Below are 17824 nucleotides of genomic sequence, written 5' to 3' on the forward strand. Positions count from 1 at the left end.
ATACCGTTTTTCTAGATCAAATTATTTTCCCAAGATATTTTCTTTTTAAGTTTGCATTGCGAATGAAGAAATTCAAATTTTATTATGGAAAATGTTGCTCATACGCCATGTACGAGTATGTACGACTACGGTATGTACGATGTGGCGTATGAGTAATATTATTTCCTGCTTCTATTACATTCAAAAGTGGCTTTTTTATTCAGCGTTTTTCATTGTTACTAGCTTGATTTTTAGGAAAAAGAACAGGCTTTTATACCAATAAAAAAAATTAAGGTGTGATTTTTTTTTTTAATTTTTCCTTGCAAAAGTGTGAATTTGTTTTATATAAAAGAAAAATCTGTGGGAAATGACCATCCACCTAGCGAAAGAAGCGCTCCTGGCTAATGTAAATACTCTGGATGCCAATATTTCTGCAACTCAAATAGTTCCGAACTCAGCGACATACTACGTACATATATACATACATGCATACATATATCAAAAGTGCATTCCAGCAGTGTGTTAGTGTAAATGCTTGCATGCTGCTCGGCGCCTAAAATAATGCAACTGCAATACTACTTATCACAATTTATATGAGCACTTGCAGTAAACCACAACTGCGCTTCCAGAGCGTGTTCCGGGTTACTGCGATCTTCGTCGCATACATTTTTGCAGTTACACACTTTACTGTGATATGGCATAAATCCTACTTCATTTCTCGTTCGCATATTTCGCCCCCCGCCCCTACGTACTGCTTATTCAAATACTCACCTGGTTCTTGTATATTCCCCAGTGGACTCTCTGGCAGCAGTATACCCTTTTGTACAAGCTCCTCACGATTGGCACGTACTGATATTTTGCGTTCAAGTGCTGCGAAGCAAACGAGAAATCGGGATGTGGATAAAGCAAGTTGTTGTTGTGGTTATTAGCGATAAAGTGAAAAACAAATAGCAAGAAAAAAGGACAAATACAAAACTAAAGCAACTACATATATGTATGTAGTAGTATAGTAAAGGTGAGCGAGCGCGCTGCAAATGATTTTCAAAGAAAATCGCAAATACATACATACATACATACGTACAATGCGGGTAGCATACCCCCTTTGCCGCCAAGTCATGGTGTTAGTGAATGAAATAAGTGTGCTAATTAGTATGTGAATTAAGNGGGTAGCATACCCCCTTTGCCGCCAAGTCATGGTGTTAGTGAATGAAATAGTGTGCTAATTAGTATGTGAATTAGTGTATTGGTGACTTAAATTAGCTGTAGCGGTAAGTAATATAAAGTACCATATACATATATACTTAAATCTATGTAAGCGTATGTACNTGACTTAAATTAGCTGTAGCGGTAAGTAATATAAAGTACCATATACATATGTACTTAAATCTATGTAAGCGTATGTAAGTATAGCTGAGCATTTGATGGCTACTTACACTTTGAAGCTGCTTCGAATTTTTCGCTCTTCTTTTTCCGTCGCCATTTCCATGGTTTAAAGAATCGCCCCAAAGCACTAAACTTACTTTTACGCTCGAGCGGGGGTGTACGTGTGCCGGAGCCGAGACTGTTTGTACGCAAGGCAGCACCATTTTGCTTTTTGGCTGAAAGTGAAAACAAAATAGAAATTATTAGTATGTTTCAGCTTAAAAATTAATAAGTGTTTAGGGATATGGTGGGACGATTAATCAATGTACATATATTCTTATGGAATCTATTACTTTCGCTATATTTCGCTATATAATAAAAATTCGATAAATAAAGCAATTAAACCAAATAAACGTTGATATCGATAGCAAAGACATATAAAAAACTAATAGAGACAGTGGGGACAAATACTAAAACTTTCAAAAGTCACGAAAGAATAAATATACGCAAAAATCTAGGGACTAAAAACATATACTATACATAGCAAAACTGCATTTTTATTTTTCTTTGTGACGTTAGCATTTTTCTAAGTGCTTTTAAATTTCGAGGATATGTGTAACTCAAAATATTATTCAAAAAATTCAGGGCAATGTTGAATAACGATATGAGCATCAAATAAATGGAAAAGTTCTGTAGAATTAAAAACAAAACATTAATATTTTGGTGCACACGGTTAAATAGGTACTGACTGAAACTGTCCGTTTACTTACTTTTCTATCCTAAACTATTTAAGTTCAGTGGACGAAATTCGAGCATGAGTGTACTTACAGTGACTCAAACAATAACCACGTATTGATTTTTTTTTTTAATATTCATAATGCTTTTCAAACAATTTTTTTTTTGTTATTTCTCTATAAAAATACCGGCCAAGTAAAAATTCGTATTATTTTTCTAATGAATAACCAAACCCCTTATAAATCACAGTTTCAACCTTTCCTTTTCAACCTTTATTACAAAAATGTTAGTCTAAGTTTCAACCGGCTTAAAAATCACGTTTGTTTTTGAGAATTTTTTTTTTTTAGATACTAGTTTTTCGGTTTGTTTTATATAACAAGCACAATTCACAAAAAATTGCGTTGATTTTTTGAAATTTGGTTGCACTTCATTATACTGCACAACCAAAAATGTTCTAAAGATTTACATTAAAAAGTTTAAATTTTCATGAAAATTTGTTGAGTTTTCCTAAATTTTTTATAAAGTTTGAAACTGTGATGTATATGGTTTTGATTATTTATTAAAATAATAGTAAGTATTTTAATACAAAAAAAAAAATCAAAAAAAAATTTAACCATTTTTATTACGAATATTAAAACAAAAATCAACACGTGGTCACTTGTTTGAGTCACTGTATGTAAGTTTTAGTCACTAACTCATATTTTTCCAAAAAAAAACTTTTCGAAATTTTCAAGGACCTTCATGGATAAAATTAAAAAAAAAAAAACATTTTCAATGCCTATTCGTCCTAGTGCGCCAAAAAATTTAATTTTTTATGTGTAAACATCTTAGCTCTCGGTATGGGAAAATTTGCTTTAACCCAGCAGAAAATTTGCAACTGCTTCGGGTGTAACCCGGCAGAAAATCTGTAAAAGGAACACTTTTGGCCTAGTTAACGACTATTTGAGACCCATTTCGAGATTAATTCCGGATCTTTTCATAACTATTTCAGGACTATTTGGAGACTTGTTTGGGGTTATTGCGGGACCTGTTTAGGAGCATTTCGAGTGCACGACTAATTGAGGAACATTTTACGACTAGTTCGTGGTCATTTTGGGATTAGTTCAGGATCATTAAGTGACTATTTTAAGAGCATTTTGGGAATAATAAGGGATCATTTCGGGACCGCTTTAAGGCTTGTTCGAGATCATTTCCGGACACGTTTGCGGTTTTTTTCGGGACCACTTCAGCACTGTTTTAGAACAAGTTTTTGACTAGTTAGAAACTAGTTTAATGTTTAATTTTTAGCCTAACCTATTTATGTATGTCACTGAATGGCCTAATGTTATGCCAAGGCGTACACAGTAATACCTGATACCTTTTATTCAACATTGCACTGAATTTTTTATACAATTTTTTTAATTAAACATATCCTCGAAATATTAAAGATCTTTGAAAAAATCCTGACGTCAAAGTAAAAAATTAAGAAAGCAGTTTTGCTATATTTAAGTAGTTTCGCGAGTATATTGTTATGGTTTCGTACATACTACATATGTAATTCGAAAAATAACAAAAGATCGCTAAAATAGGATATGAAAAAAATTTAGAAAAGCCGCTGATGATCTTAGAAAATAAACCGAAAAATCACTGAAATAAAACCGAAAATATCTAGAAATATCCCAATATAGGCAAATTCCGAAGAAAACCGCGGAAACTCTAAAAAAAACTCGGTGATACATGAAGTCTCAGAAAAATATACCAAAAAAGCACGTAAAATTCGTAAAATGTATCCATAGATGGGCGTAAAGATCCCGAAAACTCTGAAAGCTACCCGAAAAAATTAAATACTATAAGATTCATTACAGTCACGAAAAGCCCCAAAAAATAAAAAGCGAAAAGATTCAGAATATTCCGATAAATTTTTAAGAAAAATTTCAAACAAACCCCACATTTTCGTAATATCCGGAAGAGTATTCAAAATGCGAAGAACTGCAAAAAGGTCCCGGGAAAATCAAGGGAAACTCGTGAGAAATGTCGAAGAAGCCCGAAAAATCAGAAAATATTTAATTTTATTATCAATGACTAAAAAATTAAAAGCAAATATTACCGGACAGTTTCTGTTACAATATTAGGTATTTTCAAACCGGACTAGCTCACGTAAATCTTAATACTTTTCCGAAATATAATGGGTATAGTCTTAAAGTATAATTCCGGTGGAAAAACCGGTGATGCACCTTAATGTATAAGGCTGAGGAAAATGATTCCTTACAAGTGGTTAGAAAGCGAAGGATTAGATTCGGGATTAAAGACAGTACTTTTCACAGATTTGTTAGCCTCACATGTTTTAAAACTCATACTAACGATATTTTATGTTTTTCTCCAGGTTCAGAAGTCATTTAGATACTTAGTACCTATAACTCCCAACTTCAATGCACACAAAGTGCGGCGACCTAATAATTGCACCGAATACAAACCCTTACTTACCGAGTTGTGGAGATGTGGCAAAGTCGGCGGTTTACGAGTGCAATACAAATAACAGCAAATACTAATTACTCAATAGCAAATACAAAAACTAAAATGAACAGGAAATAGCACTTTATGTCACCAGTATGACTTTAATTATTTATATGTACTATACACGTCAGTGGAGGTGGTGTTAGCGCCACAAATTGCCCGAATGACTGCAAACTTCCGGCCCCACTTCGTTGCACTGAGGAATTTTCAGATTGCCTGACAGGCAATGGGGACATTGCAACATGAAAAGCTAGCCAACAAGTGTCAATGCATATTTGTAGTAGATTAATTGCGATAACACGTTGAGTGAGTGACAGAAGGTGAATAAAGAATTTGCAAAAAAAAAACACACACAAAATAAATAAATGAAACAGAGATGCCAGCGAAAGAAAAAACATTGGAAAGAGAATATTAAATGAGATGAGTGCATGGACTTACCAATCGAAAATGAAAAAGATTGCATGGAAATGTCTGCAAGTAATTCTGTATGTATCAAATCAAAGATATTTTTGCTAACAAAAAACTCATAGGGAGTGAAATGAATATTACGAATTTTGGCATAATCCGTATAAAAAATGTATGCATGCATTGATAGGACCTACCCTAATGAGATGGTGTCCAACTAAATGTGCAAATATTCTCTCATATCTATACATCTCAAAACCGAATATGTTGAGGCATTTGTATATTTACCACATCTTTTTATGGTAGGCATATTGATTATTCAATTAAATCAAGACACTTATGGAGATGGGATATTAGACGGTAACAAATTTAGGAAATTCCATTAATTCTGCAGGCACGAGCAAAGAGTAATTTATCTAAATATAGACTGCAAAATTCTGTCAAAAAAAATTACAGATGAAGCGACATGGAAGACTTAACAGGAGCATCGATAGCAATGTGAGCGGTGTGAAAATATGTCTGGCGACGAAAATGTGCTTATTGATTAAATTATACTTTTTTGGTATAATTAGAAACTGAAAGCGTACCAGATAATAAGAAACGACGTTTGCTTGTGATTAACTGCAAATGTAGTGGCAAGACCTTTACAAATGAAAAACTCGGAAAGTTTTTATCAGTATATTAGCAAACTACTTTTCTTTTTTAAGTAGACTAATCTAGTTACCTTTATTGCTAATCATCTGTTTAAGATTATGCTTAGGATTAAGATTAAAATTTAGATTGAGTCCAAGATAATTGTTCTTTATAACGCAGCTACGACCACTAACTTTTCTAATAACGGTCGCTCCTGCCCCTTTCTGCCATGAAAATCCACTTCTCATAAACAAAACGTAGAACTGTTGGTCGGTCCCTCTCCTTTCTATGACAACATCAAAGCGCCTGCCGCAAATCTGAGGAGAAGCTCGGTCAAACACAAACGTGTTGTGTATTATCGTTTTATTTTTTATTCACAATAGACAACAGCTTGCCTTTCTGGTCACTGTTATCATCGAAGATGCGACTGATCTGCGTTAGTTCTGAGAACTAACTCTAGAACTTAATCCGGATTAAGTGCAGCACCCACAAAACTGCATGTGAATACATATATTCTTATGTAGTCAGCCGACAAGGAGCTCTTCTCCTCCTCGGATGGGTGACTAATTTGTGGAGGATGGTAGAATAGAATTGGTCTCACTTTCTTAGCAGTTGGAAACTACCCTACTATGGGTGCTAAGACATATGAGATACATATATAGGAATGAGACAGCGGATGAACTAGCGAGGCGCAGTTCTACACAAAATCTGTCCAACGCGATGAACATGTTTGCCTCGCTCTGGCAAATCAAAGCAGATTCACCGAAGTTTGTAACTCAAAAACTAAGCAAAGAAACAGCTGCACAGTGTCGTTTAACCTGAAAGATTTGGATTTGGAAGTCAGATGGAAAGGTGTGAGTGCTTTTGCCGGAAGAGTAAGCGACAATCGTTTACTTTTTCATTCCAAGTAAAAAGGCAGTTAAAGGAAGCTAACTAAAAAGTCGTCATGCTTATGCAAAATTTTGAAGACGTATTCGATTCCGTAATGTGCGCTTGCGCCGCTGGGTTGAGAGCCAGCCTACCACACGATACTTCCAGAGTATTTTCCGGTAGGTTCAATGGGATGAAAACTTCTTGGCTTGAGAAATGTGTGCAACATTCACCATTTCGAAATCCGCTGAGCACTGAATAGTTTCAGTTTTTTAATTGTTATTATTTATGGAGAATTTTGTTAGCAAATGCACCTTATTTATGACGCAGAATACTTAGAATCTTCCTAGTTCACCTCAGTAAACCAGCCGTTGCGTACAAGACAGCGATTTATCAATTTCTTGTTTTTTTTTTTTTTGTTTACTAACGTTTCTTATCGCACACAGGTTTCTCATGCCCCAAAACCGCTTTATTATTATACCATTAATTCGAACATGCTGACATGAGCATGAGCACATTAGTACCTATACATATATACATACATATGTACGAACTTACCCAGTGGGAAAAGTAGTAATGTATTACATACGTGCTAAATAATGTAATGTAGTTCTTAGAAGTTCTAAATTCTATTATTGTTTAATATATAATCAGCATTCTAATATATCCAAAAAGTCACAAAAAATCGTATCAAATAACATTCATAACTGCATTACTGCTACTGCAAAATTTAATGTCCCACTTTTCTTAGAACATCGCTGGAAAAACGGCTGTTTTACTGATCATTTTTTTCGATTACCACACATAACATTTTCCACTGGGTACACATTATGCACACACGAATGAACGTATCTATGTATGTATGTGCCTAAATTTGTATCGTTGCGACTGACTACCTTGTACGCTGACACTGCCATTTATGGTCGTTCCACTTGTAAATTGTCTGATTGAGCGCCAAAAACCACTTGGGAGCACTGACAGTACTCTCGTCGCAGTAGTTGCAGGTGAACCAAACAACTTGCAGCAAAGCGCAGGTGACTAATGCGCACACACACACATACTAGGTAATCATTAAGTTGACCGCAGATTTGTACGAGTCTGATTATCTGTTCAAAGATGCCTGCATTTGTGCACCGTACACCGTAACGCATGCAACAGTTGATGCCCCAACAACAATAAAAGCAACAACAAGAAACAGAGCAACAGCGCCAAGGTGATTACATAGACTGCCGCTACTTGCTGCACAGAAACTGGTCAACATCACGTTTTCGTGTTATACAAAATTACCTCACTTACTGCCTCCGTTTCAATCTCACGTCCACCACACATCTATTCCACTTTTAATTTTCATTTTTCTTACCTTTGTCGTTTGTTGCATTTGTTGTGCTTACATTTTTCAGTTGCACTTCCTGTAATGCCATTTGAGTGTTACTCGTACACAACAGTTGTTGCATGCGCCTTGAAATAATGGCGCGTAACATACTAAACCGGTAGTCGACGAGTCAGTTGGTTGTGGATCAGCAAGTAAACAAGTTAAATTGCATATGTGTGACCAACAACAACAACAAATTGTGTCTCATGCGTATTTTAAAAGGTAGTTGGCAATTCACTTTTTTTTGAAAGAATTTTAATTTTTTTTCTTGGCTCAAAATTTGCTAAAATGTAAAGGAATGTTTAAAGATCTTTGTATTGATATCATCACTCAGTATACGGCGCCTAGTTTTGTTCAAGAAAGTCTTCTATTGAGAATGTGGTGATCAGCAGTGCGTACTGTTGTGGTTGAGGAGACGTGTATAATTATTCCTACCATGCAGCTTTTAGGGCGAGTCAATTTTCTTCTTTTGACTAAGCGCATATAGCATAGGACGATTCTACGTGTAATTCTAAACAAATTTTGCCGAAGAAGTCATGGGTGTACAATCAATTCGGAGTTTGCCAAGTTGCAATTTAAGTGAAAAATTATTTTAATTTTTTATATGGAAATTGACAAAAAATAAAAAAATCATTTTCATTTAAATTGCTGGTGAAACCGACTGTAAGAGTACCGTTAATTTCGGTATAACTCAATGAAAAAAAAATAATAATTATAGAATTCGGTGAACGTAGTCCAAATTTATGTGGTAACATACATTAATAGCGTGCATACATATATTAAGCTGGCTGACGATGTTAAGAATTTTCTTCCATACAGAGTATGTTGGACATAAAAAAAGTGGCGTGTTGTCATGCTGGCTAACCCACTTTCTAAGTTTTAGTCGAACTCTGATAAATATTTTTAAGGAATTAAGTGCTATTTAAGTGTTTTTTAGAGCCACTAAAATTAATATCGGTGCTCACTCGGTTTCTGAAAAATTCGCAAAAAAGCGTTTTGGATCAGTTGGCGTGTTGTCACATTTTTTGCGGTTTTCTCGGAAACTAAGTGAGCACCTAAACTAATTTTTGTGGCTCTAAACAGCACCTAAACAAGATCACTTGTCACTTGTTTTTATCAAGAAAAGGATCCGTTGTCTGATAGGTAAAAACACTATAAAAAAACTCCCAGGTTCTATGAGAACTTGTTAAACCATGGCTTCTGGGATTGGCAAAATACTAGGGTTGGAAAGTGCCGACTCCATGCTAAAAGAAATATGTCCGGGTAAACATTCCCATACCAAATGCCAGTCATAGGGGACTGGGCGAATGGATTTCTTCAACTTAGATCAGCGTTAGGAATGCCGCTAGTTGCTACATTTACCGAATGTGTACGGTACACATTGAATCGGTTAATTACCGAAGGGAATAAGTCATCATTTTTTTCCAATATGGCAAGTTTGATGCAGTTTAACAGAACTCCTATAAACGAACCGCAATGCGTCAAAATTGTCATAGCGAAAAAATTCTGACTTATGAAACAAGTAAATAGATACATAGTGTAAAACAATTTTCTGCCATTAAAACCAGAACACTCGATTAACTAAAGAGCCCTTACATACAGACATAAACGAAAATCACTAAGTATGCCACCGGATTAAGTGGACAATTGATTCATAAGTAGTGGGAGTACTACTAAAAAAAACGATAAATTTACGCTTCCAAGTGAACCTTTTTGTGAAATAAATATGTCAATTTGAATTTATCTTGCATACGACACTCATGCCAAGTTACATTTAAAGGACTATTTTTTTTTTTAGTAGAACATTAAAGCGTGGTGGCTGGTTGTTATCGCTTTTAATGTGCAACATTGTAGTCTGCAAACGGTGCTCATTACGAGGTAAACACCGATACACTGTCATCAAAAACAGGAGCGCCATAAGCAACACTAGCCCACTCGTAGGTGATTTATATTTATGCACCCGAGTGTATTTACATCTGGGAGATTCCATGGAAAAGTGGACTTCAGTGCAAAAACAATTTTCTTTATGAAACTTACAAACATGTGGATAAGACATTTGTAAAAATCTTGAACCAACCAAAAAATAACAAATTAAAGCTTTAAATGCATTTTTATTACCTGCGGGAGTGCGCGGATTCGTCCAATATCTATATACCCTTGTGGTCAGCTGATTAAGTTAAGTTACATTTTGACCAGTTTTGTTTTTTTATTTTGTTAATTTAACGTTTATAGTTTTTTTTTATAAAAGTCTAGCACATTACCTAACCGGAACCACCTAAAACTACATTTCAATTTTCTTACAAAAATTATAAAAATTCAACAAACTTTAACAATTACGCGCAAAATTTTAAACTTTTTGTTCAGAATTTTTAGGTATGCAGTTTTGTAGCCCATTAAATTTAAGTAGGTAAAAGTGAAAATTTCAAGACACTAGGAAATCGCGTTCATTTTTAATAATTTTTTTGACTGGCAGTGCTAAGCATTTTCTTCTATATAAAAGGCGCCATACCATCCTAAGATAAAATGTGAGTGAATTTAACCCCTACTTGGCTTCTTATATTTTTTAATAACTAATCTTTACATATGGATCACACTGAAAACTCCTTTTCATATAAAAATTCGTAGGTGTCCTACCCGTGACAAACGTTGTCCCACCCGTGACAGAGGAATTTCGGATTTTTTGTATAATAAAGCCATGATTTTTTTGTAGTTTTTGCTTTGTTTGTGTTCCTGGTTCAAGTTCACACAGAAAAGTGAAATTAATTCGCACAGTTTCCGTAAAATATATCTAAAAAGCAGGTTCTTTTTTTGTCCCACCCATGACAGAAGAAATAAATCAGATTTTCCCATATACAAGTAAGCTGGAATTTTTTTCGTATTTTGTAATAACACTTATAATAGTCAATTAGGTGTAGCTTTATTAAAATGTATGAGTACTTTATACTTAAATTTTAACAAGAAAGAAAATTTTTTCTGTACAAATGTCCAACCCGCGACGGTGGAATCGCCCATATACATATGTACATACCTATGTATTAGGAATGGTAATACCGAGATCCCGGGATACCGGCCTTTTTGCGGTCCCAAAAATCTTTTGCGGATTTTCGGGATTTGTAATTTGCACTGATGGCAATAATAGAAACTCCTTTTCTTGACTAATATTTTTTATAAATGTCTAGGTCATTATACATATAACACCGTGCGATAGTAAATATTACACACAAAACCAATACATTCGCGAAACAATGGGTCAAATATAGTAAAATTGCGTTTTTAGTTTTTCACTCTGTTGTCAGTAAATCAAAAATAATTAAAAAAAAAATTTGTGAAATGTGAGGAAATTCTGAAGAATTTAAACATATTAAATTTTTTGCTATATAACTGTAGTATTGAAAATGTCCTTTTAAAATTTTAACCTTGAAATTTCGCAATATTTGTTTTGGAAAAAATTATATGCTAAGGACTGATATAAACTCGATAACAACCACGAATTTCGTACTTCTAACTTTATCAACTTAAAAAACAACCTATTCGTCCTTGTGAACCCAAAAAAAATGCATTATTTCAAATTCTAAAAAAAAATCGTCTTTAATTTGTAGCCATATTTTTAATCTGCGTTGCATTGAATTTTTTTAATGGTTTTTGGAATTAATCATATCTTTGAAATAACAACGTCCTTTAAAATAAATGCTGACGTCAGATAGAAAAAATAAAAACGCATATTTAAATAAAATAGAAGGTTTCAAACCCATTTAATTATTATTTATTTTAAGGTGGAGAGCTTCTCAAACAATATAGACGCAATTTTCTCGATTTAAGTGGTTGAAAAGCAATGAATATCTTAATCTCGGGACTAATCCCGGGATTGTGATAACGGGATCCCGAAAATCCAGTGATCGTAAAAAGCGAAAAAATTAACATCCCTAATATGTAGTATGTATGTATATGCAAATATGTAACGACATACATATATATAAATATATTTTATCAGCAAAACAGCATCAGTTGTCAGACAAACATGGACCGATGTCTGCCATATCGCATAGTCGTTCTCATTGTTACGCCTTGTTTCCGCCACCTGCTTGCTTGCTTGCTTGCTGCCTTACCATTATCTATCGTACGAGTACCATCCATCGCGCATCCAACTCACTGAAGCGGTCAATGACTGGCTCTTGAGTAGTTGCTGTTGTTGTCGTTGTAAATGATTATGTACTATATGACATAATAACGCACAAAAACGTCGTAGGTCTGGCTGGTTGACATACTTGTTGATGCTACATTGTGTTGTTGTTATTATTGTTGTTGCTAGCATTGTCATTGTTGCGCATAATGTAGTAAATTTTACATTTACAATTGTTTGGCTGGTTGTTAACGAATAACCAGATCAGCCAGTGTAAACTGTTATGCGCCACCTCTTCCTTCCTTCAGTCCTCCTTCTTCTTCTTCTTCTTCTTCTTCTTCTTCTTCTTCTTCTTCGACAGTATGCAGCGCAGGAAATGCAGTTGTGGGCAGCTCTACAGCCACTACTAAGTCGGCAAATTATGCAGCATCCAAGTACACGAAAAAGCAACAACAATTCGCCACGCCTAACACCGTGTGTCGTGTGCAATGGACTGTTGCACTGTCTGGCTTGGCTTAGGTGGCCGCAAGTGTAATGGTTGTAGGGCGCGTGGCGGGCCAAACGTGGAGGCCAGTTGTGTTGCTTGAGTTCACCGTCGTTAATTGAAACACTACTTGGACACAGACATGCTGTGCGCGCCTTTCAAGTATACTGCAAAGTGCAAAGACATGAAGTGGGAGACATGCCCTCTGTCATTCACTCTTACCGTCAGTTCCAATATCTGTGATTATGGATATTTCAGACTGTGATGGTCTGGTGTACCAGTATTTCTACAGCCACTGTTAAGTCCGATCGCCAGGGCATGGCACATTTCTGTTGTGGGTAGACCAGCTGAGAGAATAGATTATTTGAAGTTTTCTTCGACAAACTCCTTTTGAATCACGGTACTGAAGAGTATTCCAGGTGATAGGGTTTTGTCTTACTAGGAAAATGTGCGCTCTGTAAAAAATTGTTCCTTTTTAGTCTGTGAAGATGGAAAACATCACTTGTCTTATTTCCTTCTAAATTGGTGTATCTCTTCCAAAGCCGCCAAGGCCAGAGGATACGAGATAATAGTACGTCTCCCTCGGGGGTGCCTCTGGTTTTTTTTCTGACGGATCCTAGGCTCTGCTCACAAGCGTGAAGTCAATCCATCCTACTATAGTGTGCTGCTTATTGCCTCCGTCCGAACATTATTAGAGGATCTTTCAATGTCCAGGGAGGCTGTCAGGTAGGTCCTTAGAATGACGGATAGAAGACTTATTGACCGGAAATCATTAACCTTTGAATGATTAATTTTTTCTGTCTTAGAGTTGATTGTACTATCACCACCGTAGTGTGATTGACTCAGTTTTCCCAAACCGGTTTCCACCCTTTTTTTTTTAATAACTATAAGTTTTTTGAAATCTTGAATCGAATACCGAAAAACCCGAATTTTTTGATCGAACAAAAACGGTTTTTTTTCATCTCAAACAAATCCAACAAAATTTTCAAGTTTTTCGAAGTTTAAGGTAAAGCCCCTAAATGATTTTAAAATTATGAACTAGGTTGTTTGGGGATGAACAGTATTATATCCTATTTAATTTCAAAAAATTAATGACTGGCGCTTAAACATGTTTGGCCGAGCTTCTCATAAAATTCGTGTTCTGCTTTTTTATGACAGGAGTACACTCAGAGGTTTGCCATTGTCTGCCGGCGGGCGACAGTATTTGAAAAAACTTCTGCTGATGTTGCTGGAATCAGAAATTGCACCAGGAATTTCTGAATTTCTAGAAAATTTTCGAGTATGAAGTTTTGTTGTCTGTTCAATTTTAGTCTAATAATGTGCAAGTTTCAAGTCGCTAGAAATTACCGTTGACTTTTTAAAACTTTTTTTTTTTTTGTGGAGGGTGTTGCGCATTTTCTTCCATATAAAAATAGGGTTTGAGCACGCGTTATATGAAAGAAAACGCGCAACACCCTCCACAAAAAAAAAAAAATATAAAAAATCTACGGTAATTTCTAGCGACTTGAAACTTGCACTTTGTTTAACTAAAACTGAAATTTTCAAGAAATTCTGGATAGAAATTTTGAAATTTTGATGAAAATTTTTCGAATTTCTGTGAACTTTGTATGAAGTGTGAAAATTTGATTTATATGGTTTATATTATAGAATGAACTATATTTTCACAAATAATTAATGAAAAAAATGTTGCATAAAAATAATTTTGAATTTTATGTTACAACAAGCTGTACACTTACGTTTGGCACCGACTGTAAATAAAATGTTTGGCGCTTACATTTTTGTTACCAGTTTAGCCGAGCTTCTCCTACTTATGTATGTATAACACAAAATTCGCGGACCTACAATTTTACGACAGCTGTGAGAAATAACCTTTTTCTTTTTTGAATATTGCACAGGCCAAAGTTCCAGCCTAGGTCCTCGCACATCTAACCACTCGGCTACAGTGTCTGAGTCAACGCGTTTATAAACTAAAGACAGTTTAAGTGCAAATTTCTGCAACTTTTTAAGCTTGCAAAATGAAGCCATTAACTAAAATGAAAAATTTGTGCTCTACGTCGTAAGAAGCAAAATCCTAGGCTATTAAAAAAATATAGTTAGTATTCATACAAAAAATTCTGGCTTTACGCATAGCCATAAAAATAAACTATTGGCTCAGGTCTAATTTTTTTCGTTTTTGTGTATCAGAAATTATATAATAGCAGGGGTATGCTTTTTATTATTTTGCAGCTCATTTTTGTAATTTTTTTCACACACTTTGAGCCTATCTGTTTCTCACAATCATACATTTTTCCCAGGCTAATTTTTTTATACACTGTTCTCACAATTGTATTATGAGCGGCATTTATGAAGGTTTTAATTTTAAAACGCACTTAAGATGTCATTCAGATTCACGCGGAAAACCGTAGAAAAAATAGCATAAATAACTATGTATGTATCTAGCTAACTTATAGCAAATTCGTATGGGCCGAAAAGTGTCTAAAATGTATTTCGTGTTAAAATATTTCGTTGTCTGCAAATGTATGCAAAAATTGTAGCCAGTGGAAGACGGCATTAGTGGGTTTCGTCAGACACTAAAACTGCCATTTGATGGTAGACTGGTATATCGACGGAGCATTTGACATTTGTCGAATCTTTAGGATCGGTGGCTTGTGTGGAGCCCTATATCACGATATTTTCCAAAATATCATTAAGGTGTCGTCAAGTTTTTAACAGCTAAATAAATTTCTGGAGGACTTGAAACAACTTTTTGCAAAAAACTACTAAAAAGATGCCTAATAAATTAAATCTCCGATCTGTGAATCTACCGGAACGAAACCGAAACCGAAACCGAAACCGAAACAAATTTGAAGAACGAAACCAAAACCGAAACCGAAGACACTTGGCAAAACCGAAACCGAAACCGAAACCGGAACGTTATTTTGAATCGGTTTCATTCCTTGGTAAATATATTCGTTTCAGACACTGCAGGATATCTAAGGTATAAATTGAGTGTAAACATAAATCACAAAAAAATAGTGCCTAGTCACTGTGTACAGTCAGGGCGGACCTCAACATAAAATATAAACCAACGATGCTGAAATGTCATTCATTGATGAAAGTATTAACAGTTGAAAGTTTTGCTCAAACAATGCACTATGCAATGAAAAAGTATTACAGTAATTACAATATTTTTTATGTATATTAATAATAAAACAAAGCAAAAAAGCGGCGCAGTATTGGAGCAAATTCGATCTGCCTCTTCGCTGTTTTTATGCACACAATAAAGTTTTTGCATATCGTCAATTACTTGCTGATATTGAACATATGCACATGCATAGAACTTGCATGTGTTCATACATACAGTGGTGGCCGCATATTTAGGGACACTAGTTCTTTATAAGTCCTGACTATTAAATTCCGCTTTCTTTATTTTTTCACAAAAATATTATTTATATTACAACTCGAAGTTTTAAACCTTGTACAAGATTTATAAGAATTTGGAAAATTTCTAACGAAATTCATCAAAATCAAAAAAAAAATTATCAAATTCAAATCAATTTTATACCACGCCCATTTTACAAAAATCAATAATCTTGGGTCTTGTTTAGTGATTGTTGTAAGTTGGCGTCTTTATTCTTTATTTTCAACATATTGCCTTTTTTGCGCGAAGGTTGATAAAAAAGCCATGTCCATTTTCAAAAGATTTCATAACTTAGACCGTCAGTTATGTCAAAATTCTACTTTGCGTACCAGCTTTTAACGATTTGGATTTGGATTTGGAACGATTTGTGGAAATATCGTAGTTTTTGCATATTTCGAAAATACCGTTATATGGGAGGTGGGCGTGGTTATTGTCTGATCTCTCACCTTTTCAATCCTAACCTACCTTGGATAAAGGGTAACTTACCTACCAAATTTCGTAGACATATCTCAACATTTTCTCGAGTTATCGTGTACACGGACGGACAGACGGACAGACACGGCTTAATTGATTTCTCTTTTCATTCTGAGCATTTATGTATACATTTGTCTATATCTATCCCGATTAATTTTGGCTGTTACACACAACCGTTATGCGAACAAAGTTATAACACCCTTGTGCACAAGTGCTCGGGTATAATAAATACATTAAAAATAAATAAATTAAAAATAAATAAATTAAAAATAAATAAATTAAAAATAAATAAATTAAAAATAAATAATTTAAAAATTAATAAAGAAAAAATAAATGGTGAAAACTTATAAAAGAGCAGTGTCACTAAATATGTGGCAACCGCTGTCCGTTTTTACTTGCGTACACATATATACATACATATTTATGAATAAGTATAGATGTACATTGACATCGAAACCACATAGATTCCCCGAAGGAAGCGAAAGTTAAATGCAAAGTTGCAAATTACAGCTGTGTTGCACTCAATACCAGATTTATTTATGTGTAATGAATCGAAAGGCGATGATTATGGCATATGACAATACGTTGCAAGCTACTACAAGCACTGCAGTGCATGTACATATATATACAAAACTGTTCAATCTTATTTACCGATGGGGATTAGGTGCCAGTGGTTTTTAAAAAGTTTCTCTAGTAAAAAACTTTCTCTTGCTGCCTTAAGTCATACTAAAGTCTAACAAAAAAAAAGCAAAGTTACTTTGTCAGTAGGTACTCGTGAAAGCCAGCAACTTTGCAAACAAAAAATATTAAGAACCGAATGTGCTAAACACAATGGACTGCTAATCTGCGAAAAGTTGGATTAAATGGTGACAATAGTTTAAATATTGAAACGCAAATATAGCTCTCTACAGACTAAAACGAAAGTGAAGTTAGTTAATCGCTTTTGTTTTTTTTTTTTTAATCAATAAAAAGAATTCGACAAGGAATTCACTTTTCTTTATTGTTATTGAAAATAATAAATGATTCGTAAACTTTTAATAGAAATATAAACCGCGTTAATTTATTCATAACCACACGTATGTATTTATAGAGCGATTTAGTAGCTAAAGTTTTCGCTCAGTTGCGCACCATTACTGAACTATGGGCATCATCAAATATGCATAACGAGCGGGCAAATATGTAAATGGAAATACACTCCGTTGCAAAATTATAAATCCAGTACAAAAGTCTTGGAAACAGCCGTCACAATCAATATGGGTGAAGACTTTCTTCTTCTATGAATTTTGCATCGTAAGAGCTCTCCTAAAATAGAATGGTTTATTTTTATACCCGAGCGCACTTGTGCACAAGGGTATTATAACTTTGTTCACATAACGGTTGTTTGTAACAGGCAAAACGAATCGAGATAGATATAGACAAATGTATACATAAATGATCAGAATGAAAAGAGAAATCGATTAAGCGGTGACTGTCTGTCCGTCCGTCCGTCCGTCCGTC

At 34.7% G+C, this 17824-nt stretch overlaps 1 long non-coding RNA gene across 1 annotated transcript in view; it reads right to left on the reverse strand.

The window, feature by feature from the left end:
- Window positions 1-747: 747 nt before the first annotated feature.
- LOC108371715 (uncharacterized) overlaps window positions 748-17824 on the reverse strand; it is a 35421-nt gene continuing 18344 nt past the window's right edge. The window contains exons 2-3 of the long non-coding RNA XR_001848783.1: window positions 1413-1577; window positions 748-849 (exon numbers count right to left, since the gene is read on the reverse strand). This is a non-coding gene — a long non-coding RNA (uncharacterized LOC108371715). The remainder of the gene's footprint in view (window positions 850-1412; window positions 1578-17824) is intronic.

This window comes from Rhagoletis zephyria, unplaced genomic scaffold (assembly GCF_001687245.7).
Source record: "Rhagoletis zephyria isolate East Lansing unplaced genomic scaffold, Rhagoletis_zephyria_1.1 Rzeph_scaffold_05169, whole genome shotgun sequence".
NCBI lineage: Eukaryota > Metazoa > Arthropoda > Insecta > Diptera > Tephritidae > Rhagoletis > Rhagoletis zephyria.